Source organism: Apium graveolens, chromosome 8 (genome assembly GCF_009905375.1).
Source record: "Apium graveolens cultivar Ventura chromosome 8, ASM990537v1, whole genome shotgun sequence".
In the NCBI taxonomy this organism is placed as follows: Eukaryota; Viridiplantae; Streptophyta; class Magnoliopsida; order Apiales; family Apiaceae; genus Apium; species Apium graveolens.
In genome coordinates, this window is record NC_133654.1 from 206,068,397 (window position 1) to 206,080,863 (window position 12,467).

Genomic DNA, 12,467 nt, shown 5'->3' on the forward strand with positions numbered 1-12,467 from the left:
TTCCAAGTTCATTTACCAATCTTGCAAAAGTAGCTTCACACAGTGGTTTTGTGAAGATATCTGCTAGTTGTTGATCTGTTGGAACAAAGTGCAATTCCACTATACCTTCATCCACATGTTCCATTATAAAGTGGTACCTAATACTGATGTGTTGAATTGGATTACCTGTCATAGCAATAACACTTTGATTATCACAGTAAATAGGGATTTTGAAATATGTTAACCCATAATCCAGTAACTAATTCTTCATCCAAAGAATCTGTGCACAACAGCTTCCTACAGCAATGTACTCTGCTTCTGCAGTTGATGTGGAAATTGACTTTTGTTTCTTGCTAAACCAAGAAACCAATCTGCCTCCAAGAAATTGGTAGCTTCCACTTGTGCTTTTCCTGTCAATTTTGCAACCTGCAAAATCTGCATCTGAGTAACCTATTAGTTTAAAATCTGATTCTCCGGGATACCACAATCCCAGATCAGCTGTTCTTTGGTTTTGGTACTAGGGTCCAGATTTTATTTCTTTCAAATTCATTTAACTCTTCCTGCATTGCTTGCACCCAATCGGCATCTTGAAAAGCTTCTTCCACTTTCATTGGCTCAGTATGAGAAAGAAAAGAATTGTAAAGACATTCATTTGAAGTACCTGTTCTAGTTCTGACACCTGCATCAGGATTTCCAATTATCAAATCAGGTGTATGTGATTTAGTCCACTTCCTTGCAGATGGAAGGTTTTCTCTAGAACTGGATGCTCCCCCATGATCCATGTTGTCTTCATTTTTATTTTCTGATCCTCCCCCTGAAACTATGCTCTCTGAGTTGGATTCTTCAGAATTTAGATTTACAGACTTATCAGAACTTGGCTTATCAGAACTTGACGAATCGGAACTTGAAGAGCCAGATGTATGTTCTGATGCTTCTTGAGATGTGGTAAGATCTTGAGTATGCTCCCCCTGCTTAGGTGCATCTTCCTTTGGCGTAGTCACCACAGTTTCAATAACATCAGGGTTTAATCCATCAGAGTTTGCAGTATCAGGACTTAGATTGTCAGGATTATCGGTATCAGAATTTGAGTCTTCATTTTCAAATCTCAGCTGATCATGATCAATAAAATCTTCAAGTCCAATAATCTTCTTGTCATCAAAAGAGACATTGATAGATTCCATGACCACTCTTGTTCTCAAGTTATAGACTCTGAAGGCTTTTATGGAAAGTGGATATCCAACAAAAATTCCTTCATCAGCTTTTAAATCAAATTTAGATAGCTGTTCTGGATGAGTCTTAAGAACAAAACACTTGCATCCAAATACATGAAAATACTTCAGATTTGGCTTCTTTTTCTTCACCATCTCATATGGTGTCTTTCCATGCTTGTTAATGAGTGTTGCATTTTGAGTAAACAAGCAGTCTGCACAGCTTCAGCCCAGAAATAGGTTGGAAGCTTTGCTTCATCAAGCATTGTACGTGCAGCTTCAATGAGAGTTCTATTCTTCCTTTCAACAACTCTATTTTGCTGTGGAGTTCCAGGAGCAGAAAATTCCTGCTTGATTCCATGGTTTTTGCAGAACTCTTCCATTATCAAATTCTTGAACTCAGTACCATTATCACTTCTTATTATCTTTACTGAGTCTTTGACCAATTTATCCAGTTGCCTGACATGATCAATCAAGATAGATGCAGTTTCACTTTTTGTGTGCAAGAAATACACCCATGTGTATCTGGTGAACTCATCCACTATGACCAAAGCATATTTCTTCTTTGCAATAGACATGACATTTACTGGACCAAATAGATCAACATGTAGTAGGTGATAAGGCTCAAGAATTGATGATTCAGTCTTGCTCTTGAATGAAGATTTCCTTTGTTTGGCCTTCTGACAAGAATCACAAAGGCCATCAGGAGCAAATACTGACTTTGGAAGTCCTCTCACAAGATCTTTCTTGACTAGTTCATTTATATTGTAAAAAATTGTAATGAGAGAGTTTTTTGCGCCAATTCCAGCTTCCTTCAATTGATGCTCTACTCATCAGACGGATTGCAGAACCATCAGTACTTGTTGAAAGCTTAGCTTCATAAATGTTACCAAGCCTGAATCCTTTCAGAATAACTTTGCCTGTATATTTACTTACAACTTCACAGTGTTCTTCAAAGAAATCAACATGATAACCTTTGTCACAGATTTGACTTATACTTAGCAGATTGTGTTTAAGTCCTAAGACCAGAGCTACTTCCTTAATGATGACATTCCCAAGATTGATATTGCCATATCCCAATGTTTTTCCAATGTTGCCATCTCCATAAGAAACACTTGGGCCAGCTTTCTCCACAAAGTCTGATAGCAGGGCTTTATTTCCAGTCATATGTCCTGAACATCCACTATCCAGAACTAGGATGTTTTTCCTGTTGCCCTGCAATCACAAAGACCACTAATGATTAGTTTTAAGGACCCAGACTTGCTTGGATCCTTTGGCCTTATTAAGTTTGTTAACATTTGCAGCGGATTTAGCATCAGAGTTTATGTTAACATTTTTATTATCAGAATTTACACTATCAGACTTTGAATTAGAACTTACACTAGAAGGAACAATGAAAACTTTCTTTAAAGAAGGTTTATTTGATAATAATCATAGTACAAACTATGATATTCCTTACAAGTATAAATGGAATGCCATAAACTATCACAATGAAAACAAGGATTTTGTGGCTTATATCTAACAGACTGACTCTTAACTCCCGACTTTGAAGGTAAGAAGTTTATGTTCTTATTCTTCCTGCAAAAAGAAGCCAGATGGTTAGAACTTCCACAGTTATGACACGTTTTTCTAGGAGCTTCAGGAACAGGCTTATAATCATTGCTTTTATTCACTCCTTCCTTTCCATTCCTATTTTTCCTAGGTGATTTTACCTTGTTTGCATTCTTAACATCTTTCAGCTTATGCTTAAGCTGCTTCTTAGTCATTAAGCCTATGTTTACTTCAGCTGTCTTTTCCTGTTTTAGTCTGTCAGAAGTTAATTCCTTTTTAACTTCTGATTTTTCATTTTCAGACTTTACAGCTACAAACTTGACAGGTTTTAACTTTGGATTTTGTTTAACAACTACAGGCTTAATACCTTCAATTCCTTTATCATTTTTATCCTCTCCATAACCTAAGCCCTCTGTCCAGTTTTCACTACTTAACAAATTCTGAGTTGTTCTGCTAGAGTTAGTCCAAGTCCTGATAACCTCTCTTTCCTTTTCTAACTCAGTTTTCAGAGATTCATTCATTTTTAGCACTTCATCCCTAACATAAAAAGCATCATCTCTATCTTTCTGAGTTTGATGGAACATAATTAACTCCTTTTCTAAGAAATCATTTCTTTTCTTAAAAGCAAGATTTTCAGAAGTAAATCTTTCACATGTTAAAGTTTGATCTCTATAACTAACAAACATGGTTTTAAGATATCTTCTCAACTCATTTATATCATCAGTATGAAAGGCATAAGTAGTTTGAGGTACCTTTGATTCAGCAGCTTCAGAACTGCTTTCAGTACTTGCTTTATCAGTATTTGCCATCAAGGCATAATTCTCCTCACTTTCAGAATCTGAGGTGTCTGTCCAACTTTTCTTCTTTGTGATAAGAGCCTTGCCTTTGTCACTCTTCACTTTCTTGCAATCAGGAGATATGTGGCCTTTCTCACCACAGTTATAGCATTTGACATTTGTATAATCTCCTCTGTCAGACTTTCCTCCTCTGCTCTCAGATCTTCTGAAATTTTTCTTATCAGAACTTGTGCCTTTCCTGGAAAACTTCTTTCCCTTCCTGAACTTGCTGTATGCAATCTTTGTGATCCCTTTCACCATAAGAGCACACAGCTTCATCATCTCCTCATCAGCATCCATCTTAGGCAAGCTTTCAGATTCTGAGTCATCATCACTTTCAGAACTTGATGACTCAGTATCAGACTTTGTGAAGAGAGCTTTACCCTTGTCTTTCCTTGAGATAGCTGCATTGGGGGATTCTTCTTCAGCCTTAAGAGCAACTGTCCTTGACTTTCCACCTTTCCTCTTGCTTCTTTGTTCCATCTCAAGTTCATGAGTCTTGAGCATTCCATAAATTTCATCAAGAGTTGTTTCATCAAGATTGTAGTTGTCTCTTATTGTTGTTGCCTTCAAATCCCAGCATTTAGGAAGAGCTAACAGGAATTTAAGGTTTGAATCTTCAAGATCATACTCCTTATCAACCAGTGACAAATCATTCAAGAGTTTGACAAATCTATCATATAAATCAGTCAATGACTCATTAGCCTTTGAGTCAAAGTGTTCATACTCTTGAGTGAGTATTGTCTTCCTGTTCTTCTTAATCGTATCAGTTCCTTGACACCTTGTTTCCAGAGCATCCCATATCTCCTTTGCAGTCTTGTAGTTTATTACCCTATTTGACATTACATTATCAATGGCACTATGCAGTAAGTGTCGTACCTTAGCAATCTTAGCAATTGATGCGATATCTTCAGCAGTGTAATCACTCTTCTCCTTTGGTACAGTCTTTGCTGCTTCACTTGGAACTGCAACAGTAAGCTTGGTTGGTTTGTGAGGCCCTTCCTTGATTCTATCAAGATATTCTGGATCTGTAGCTTCCAGAAACATGGTCATCCTCACCTTCCATATGGCATATTCAGATGGTCTCAATATGGGAACTCTGATAGTCTCATATCGGCTTTGAATTTGTGTTTTAGGAGGTTCTTCAGTTTTGATGGGCTTAGTTGGAGTTTCTGTTTCAGACATGATTGTGTTTGGATCCTAAACTGTTTGTGCGTTAACAGACAGGCTCTGATACCACTTGTTAGGTCACACACACACTGTAGAGGGGGTGAATACCGTGTATAGTATAATCAAATCGAACTTTAATAACTCAAGTAACAGAAAACAAACTTTATTGAAATAATAAACTCTGTTACAGTATGGAACTGTTACCTCTCAGTGATGAACAAATATCACGAGAGCTGCTAGGGTTACAATGAATAATCTTCTCGAATATGATAACACTTATAGTGTATGTAACACCCCCAGATCCGGGGTCGGGGATCCGGGTTGTCACGGTCTTTCTTTCCACAATATCACTTCACTTAATTAATAATAATTAACCTCATACTGTGACCCCACACTAACACACACCACAACCCGTTATAGTCTCAGAGATGAAATTGAAATAAGTACAAGTCTTTGAATCCACAATTTAAAATTATTACAACCCAAAATGATTACTTGATAATTTACAGTTAATTGCCATTATCTGCCACAAGTTATAATTATACATAATTTGATTCTCAAAAGTAGATGGTCTAAACTACAATGGATCTACCTCTGCAGCTATAGCAGCTACAATATCAGCGGGAAGACGCGGGACGCTTCCCACGCGCTTGCGCTGGGTCTGCTGGAGTCTGGCCATCTCTCCTAACTGTTGTTGTGTGATGAAGAAATAAAGCAAGAGTGAGCCTTACAGCTCGCAAGATAATATATATAGTGATAATAATAATATAAGTATCTAAATGGATACTTAATAGCATCTCTATCATATGCAAGATAATTACTTGCTAGATATAAGTAAAAACAAGGAATGAAGTTACCAATACTTCACCACACTTATATCATATAAAGTTACTTGAACTGCCACCGTTCAAAGTATTATAAGTTTTAAGAAAAACATCCCATAGATGAGACCACAAGTTAAGACTTGAATAGATTCAATCTTTGAAATATTATTGAATGAAAAAGTTATGAGATACTTTATTTAGTCCCGATATATATATATATCCACATATATATATATCCCGAAAACATTTCCTGGAACCTCTGTTATGTGAAGTATGAACAGAGTTCGAAACATCCAATGAATTTTGGAAAGGAAAAGAATTTTGGCATAAACCCGATATCTTGCTGATCAGGCAAAGATACCAATAAGTAACCTTTTCTACTAGTAGATGGACGAATTCCCCACTGGTCATCACCCTGGTCATAATTAAGACCTATGCTGGACTGCCACTCAGCCACTTATGCATTTGATGGACTCCAACTGAGCCACTTACACAATAATAGACCGTACCCCGGCCTGTCGCTTATGCCGACTCAATGAGAGGGGCTTACTTCCCGAACGTTGGGCAAGTAATCAATTCATTTACCAAATCTGCAACCTTGTTGCGAATATAAAATACACCACAGAGCCGGATTCCCCAGGTTTTGAGCGAGTATTTAAATCCCCTTTAAAAAGGAAGATCTTAAATATAAAAATGAGTTTTGGGATCCGCTCTGACTTTTAAAAATCATTTTGAAGACTCGAAAACACTTTAAAGAGTGTTTGGAGTAAGGCTGATTTAATGAAGTAAATCAGTCCCCAGAATATTTAGAAAATGACTGAATATTATTGTTTTAAATAATATTCCCATCAAGAATAATCTTTATAAAAATAATTGAAGTAGAAGTATTAACTTATACTTGAAATAAACATTAAATAACCAAAGATATACTTATATGAAAGTATTATCTTTATTTGAATAATCGAAAATAAGTTTGATTATTAACACCTTATTCTTTAATAGAATAAAGAATATAATCAGCAATAATCGGAGTCATAGATCCTCAAATGAATATTCAAATAATATTCAATAAATAATATAAAAGAGTCATAAGCCTTCGAATGAATATTCAAATAATATTCAAATAAATAAATAAAAGAGTCATAAGCCCTCGAATAATATTCGAAATAATATTCAATAATAAAATGAAGTTTAAAGTTATCGAATAAACCTTATTCGATTAATAGTTTGGAAAACTATAACCATATATATATATAAATATATATATATATATATATCCATATCCATATAAAATCTACTCGGGATCCTCGACTCCCGGTTTTAGAAAATATTTTCACCTTTGAGTCCCTATACTAAGGGTATATGCAAGATACAACTATCCTCTAGCATAGGTATTATCAAATAAACCAACAGTTATATATCTCAAGAATATAAAACAGGCATGCATATATACCATATCACATGCTACAATATATCGCAACATTTGCTAAATAACAATCATGCAATATCACAAGATAATGCATATACATACATTTACATCACAACAACAGTGTATCGGATAGAATACTTGCCTGAGCGACTTGGGGGTGAGAAAGGCTCGGGACGAGTCTGATAACCTATAAACAACAAGTAAGTTGGAATTAAACCAAAATCACTTGTAAATCTATGCTTTAGCTAACTTAGACTCTAATGCTAGTTTTACGCTCACCGATTCGCTTAAGTCACTCGGGTACTCTCGGCTCCATCATTTTTAATAACTTAACCTTTACGAGTCTTAAAGCGATTCCTTCGCGAATGACTTACCAACTGCCTAACACACTTACCATAAATGTTTCACACATTAATTAACCCTTATTGGTCTTTAACCTACATTCCAAAGTAAGGCGAGGGGAAAAGTTTCGTTCGCGAAACGCCGTTACTTGAAACGGTCGTTTCTCCTAAACCGTGCATCGGAATCGAACGAACTACATATCAAAACGAAGCTCATAACATGAGCTATCTAAACATGGCAGTGGTCATAATCTAGCAGGGGGTTCTCGGGTCCTAATGTTATGCACAAAAACAGTCCAAAGAAAATCGGACGTTACGACGGCTATGTTTACGCGATTTCCCATTTTCAACCCATTCACAAACAACCCAAATCAACCTCAAATCCAACATACAACCATCCTCCATCCTTATCACATCATAACAACCCCAACCAATTCAATTTAACCATTCATACTTATGCTTAAACTTTACTTTAATCATTCTTAAGTTTCTTTAAATCAAAACCACAAAATTACCATTTCATTTCACTACCATTCCAAATCTCAAACTCTAATCATAACAACAACTACAATAACATCCTACTCATCAAAATCACCTTATAATATATATGAACCTAGGGTTTGAAAATGGTATACCTTCCTTGAAGTGGTGGGTTGAGCTAGGAAGCCTTAAGAAGCTTGGAGAAGCCTTAGGAAAGCTTGGATCTTCAAGAAAAACAAGAAAAAGTTCAAGTTAAAAACTTGAAAACACTATTCATTGTCTTCTTCATTGATTAAATGGAGAAGCTAGAGAAAGAATTAATGGCTTAAACTCATGATATAGCCATAACTAAGCATAAAGATGGTTAGGGAATTTTCTTACCAATTAAGGATGCTTGGATCTTGATTTTGGAAATTTTTTTTCTTTGAAAAAGGCAAAAAGCCGAGAGCTAATATGAAGAACAATGCCTTGGCTGATTTTTTGATTTTTTGATGAAATGATTTGCTAGTTGGTTGGCTTGGTTTTGTTTTTAATTTAGCAAATTACTACCTTGCCCTTGAATTTGTGTGGTCCTTAATCAACCACACCTCCCTTCTTCCCATGTCATGCTTACCTCATCCTCATGATGTCATCCTTCCTTCCTTGTCTTCTTTCTATTGGTTGGATGACATCACTCCCATTAATCCCTTTGATTAGCTTCCTAATCGTTGCCTAATGACCGCTGATCTGTTGTACGGTTCGCTTAACTTTCGTTCTCGTTTATCGTTTGAAGGATCATACCCGGGATCTTATTACTTAGGTTCCCTTAACCTTTCTCAATACATTATATTCCTTTTTATGATCCTCTATTATAATCCTTTAATTTAAATCCTTTTTATCCTGTTACCTTATACTCAATTCTCTCCGTATCTTGTGGATTTCCGGGAAAAACCAAAGTGTTCGGAATTGGGTTCTGACGATATTTACATACACTTATATACTTCATATAGTACTAATAAAATCCCAGAATATCCATAACAGAACCCCTACATAGCGTGGCATGAAAAGTCTTCTCGTTCAGCAAAAACACTATTCATAAGGGTTTCAAAATTTCTCAAAAATTGGGGTTATTACAGTCTCCCCTCCTTAAAAGGATTCCGTCCCGGAATCAGATAGAAAACAAATGGGGATACTTTCTTAGCATTACACTTTCTAACTCTCGAGTCAATTTTCCACATTGTGGTTCTACCACCAAACTCTGCCTAGTTTGATAATCCTTCTCCTAAGCACTTGTTCCTTTTCACTCTATAACCCTTCCTGGTGCTCCATATAGGTTACGTCGGGTTGCATATCTATGCGCTCATATGCCTCTATTTATCTGGCATCTGAATTACACTTCCTTAACATTGATACGTGAAATACGTTATGAACTTGCTACAGGTTCGGGGGTAGGGTTAGCTCATATGCTAACTTCCCAAACGTCCTAATATATCCAAGGGTCCAACAAATTGTAGACTTAGCTTTCCTTTCTTTCCGAACCTCATCAATCCTTTCCAAGGGATACCTATAACATTACTAGGTCCCCTATTTCATACTCTTTATCCTTTCGTGTCAAATCAACATACTTATCATGTCCATCTTGGGCTACTACCAGCCGTCCTCTGATTAGATCTATCATATCCTTGGTCCTTTGGACTACTGCGGGCCCGAGCATCTTGCGCTCTACAACTTCATCCTAATATAAGGGAGATCGACATTGTCTTCCCTCAAGGATCTCATAAGGCGATATCTCAATACTGACATATGATCTATTGTCGTAAGATAACTCAACCGCATTAAGTGATCATTCCAATTCCTTTCAAGTCTATTGCACAGACTCTCATCATAGCTTTAATCATTATAGCTTTTGCTTCTCAATACCCATTCTTTTCCAGTTCGTAATCGCTATCACCTTCCGTTTCTAATATTATACTGGTTATACTTTTGCTCGTTAGCGTTCTATAACCTTTTAATGACCACGTCAACCTTAGTATCACGAATGTGTTCCCATTCCACATACTACCACCACTTTATTACTCCTTTTTCAGTTGTTTCTATTTTCCAAAATTTGATCAATCAAATAGAAGTAAAGGAATTTGTTGAGAGATTACTATGATCATGAACACTTGTTATATCGCATAGTTAGTACAGAAGGTGGCCAGCCTTTAGTACTTGACAAGCAATTAAACAATAGTTGGTATCCTACTAGGCTTCTATCACACAGATAGACAGTCATTCGGTAATACCTCCCCTTCTGGAAGGGTTGTTCTTCTCAACTTACATGAAATGAAAAGAAGAGAAAAGAACGAACTGAAGAGAATTGTATATATAAAAAAAATATACTGCCACAAAATATCTGGCTTGGAACCTACCTCTGAACTATAGAGGTTTGTCATAGGAGAACAAAACATATACGTATTTATATCAGTATCAAGTATTATAGCATCGTATTTCCCATGCCTAAATATTTCTATTCCGTCCATCATTCTATGGACCCATGCTCTTCCTCGAGCTTATACACAATCACCTTTGAAACTCCCCCGATTTCGAAAATCGAACCTGGGATCTCATTTTAGACATCACCGTTACTAGAGTTCTATGCTTGCACCGCAACCTTCCTCATATAGTAATACGACTCTCTTTTCATAAGAGGGAATAAATATTCAATAGGTAGATACTCTACTTAATTAGTCTATCAATGATAACTTATACACTACCACGACCCGATTAGTGGTACATAATCTCAACACCCATTCCAATACAACTCTCACGGTTGTATTCAGCTCAATACTCGCAGAATCATTGCTGCCTTACTATGGTCCATCACTGACCTACTGTAGTCATTCATTTTCCATGAAGTCTTAATAGCTAACCATACGGAGTCCATACATGTCGTATCAAATCCTTCTAAGGAGATAACATAATCACCATTCATGATTCATGGAGTACACTCCTGATTCTGACATACATACATGACATGAAGCAGATAAAATTTACAGAAGAGTTTTGCTCAAAGCAACGATAGCAGGTTAATACCATTCTTAATCATATACCTTCAATAGAAGACTTAACTCAAAGGTTTGTTTAGTCCTTTTTGAAATATAGTCCTGGCTCATTCTCAAGATGGTACCTTCTAAGATAGATAGCCCGCTCCTGGCGATTACACGAATTAAACCTTTACCGAACTACTATTATGGTTGGGTATTGCACAGTCATCAGAAGGAATGTCAATCTTCCAAACCACAATACAACCTTCACAGTTTTAACCATCATTACTGTATTCCTTTGGCACAAGCGCCTATAATTATCCTCTTACCTTTAAAGTGTTGGCCACCTCTTTGGCCTTCCCTGATAGTAATAGTTCCTTATAATCAATGTCTTTTAACCACCTTCAACTAAATTTTCTACCTCATTTCAATCACAGCTTATGTGAAGATGTTTTCCTTAACATCTGATAAGTAAAAAAAAAAATCACCATTTTTCCATAAGTTGTTGCCTCAGTCTTTAGAGGTTAATCACTGTCATGACTGACGCTCAATCATAATTAGAACATCTTTTATCTTAAGTCCTAATTGCCCTGAACAATTTCGACCATTACTGGTTCGATCCATACCTTCTCGTGGTTTAACACGTGCCTCACTTGGCATCAATATAATTACGTCATATTTCCTTTATCAACATTTCTATTCTTGAGAATTTTGAATATTACCTTTTTCCTTATAAAACCTCTAGGGTTATCCTTGAATCGTTCCTCCTGTATTCCTTAGATACAGGGCATATCAAAATACCATTTACTACTACTAGAACCATTGTCTATATACTTCTGAAAAAAATTCTCCACTGATTCTTAAAGGTTGTTATTACCTTAATCCTTTCCAATTCATACTGTCAAAACTCATACTATCCCTATTAAGGGTGAAATGCCAACCTTTATGCATTCCCCTAGGATTCATTTTAAGTTACCGATGTTCTATTCTTAATTCCACCTTTAAAAAGGTACATGCATCCTTCCATGGATAAATCAATTCATATATCCTTGATAGATTATCTTATTCATCATTCCCACCTCGATAGTCTATACCTAACTTCATAATAGCATCCTTATTCAAATTGAGGTCAATCCATATGGCCTCCAAAAGATAACAATGGTCATCCGCTTTTCTTTACTGATTTGGTAATGATAACATGGAGCTTCTGAAAGATATTGGTCATGTTCAACGTGAACTTCTTCTTAATAATTCCTTATTTACTTTTGTTGTTTATCTCAATAGTCACCTCAATGTTGGGATATCTTTCATACCTGGCGTCTCCCTTTCTGGATATCAAGCCACCGGTCTTACACTTCACATTCTTGAAGGTCACTTCCTTCATCCAATTTTTCCTAATTTCTTACTTCCTTGTCTCCTCAGTCTATCTGCGTCTCATTATTTATCCTTCGAACTATTTCAAGGTTTCCTCGAATCCTCCCAACTTAAAGGGGGTACAATATATGTATCTCTTATGCCTTCAACCATCAATTTTAACTCATGGTGGATCATCATCATCCTGACGATTACATACTTTTCTATTTCTATTGCTATGAGTCTTTAGGGTTTCCTCATACCCGACTCCCTTATCATACCTCAAACTCT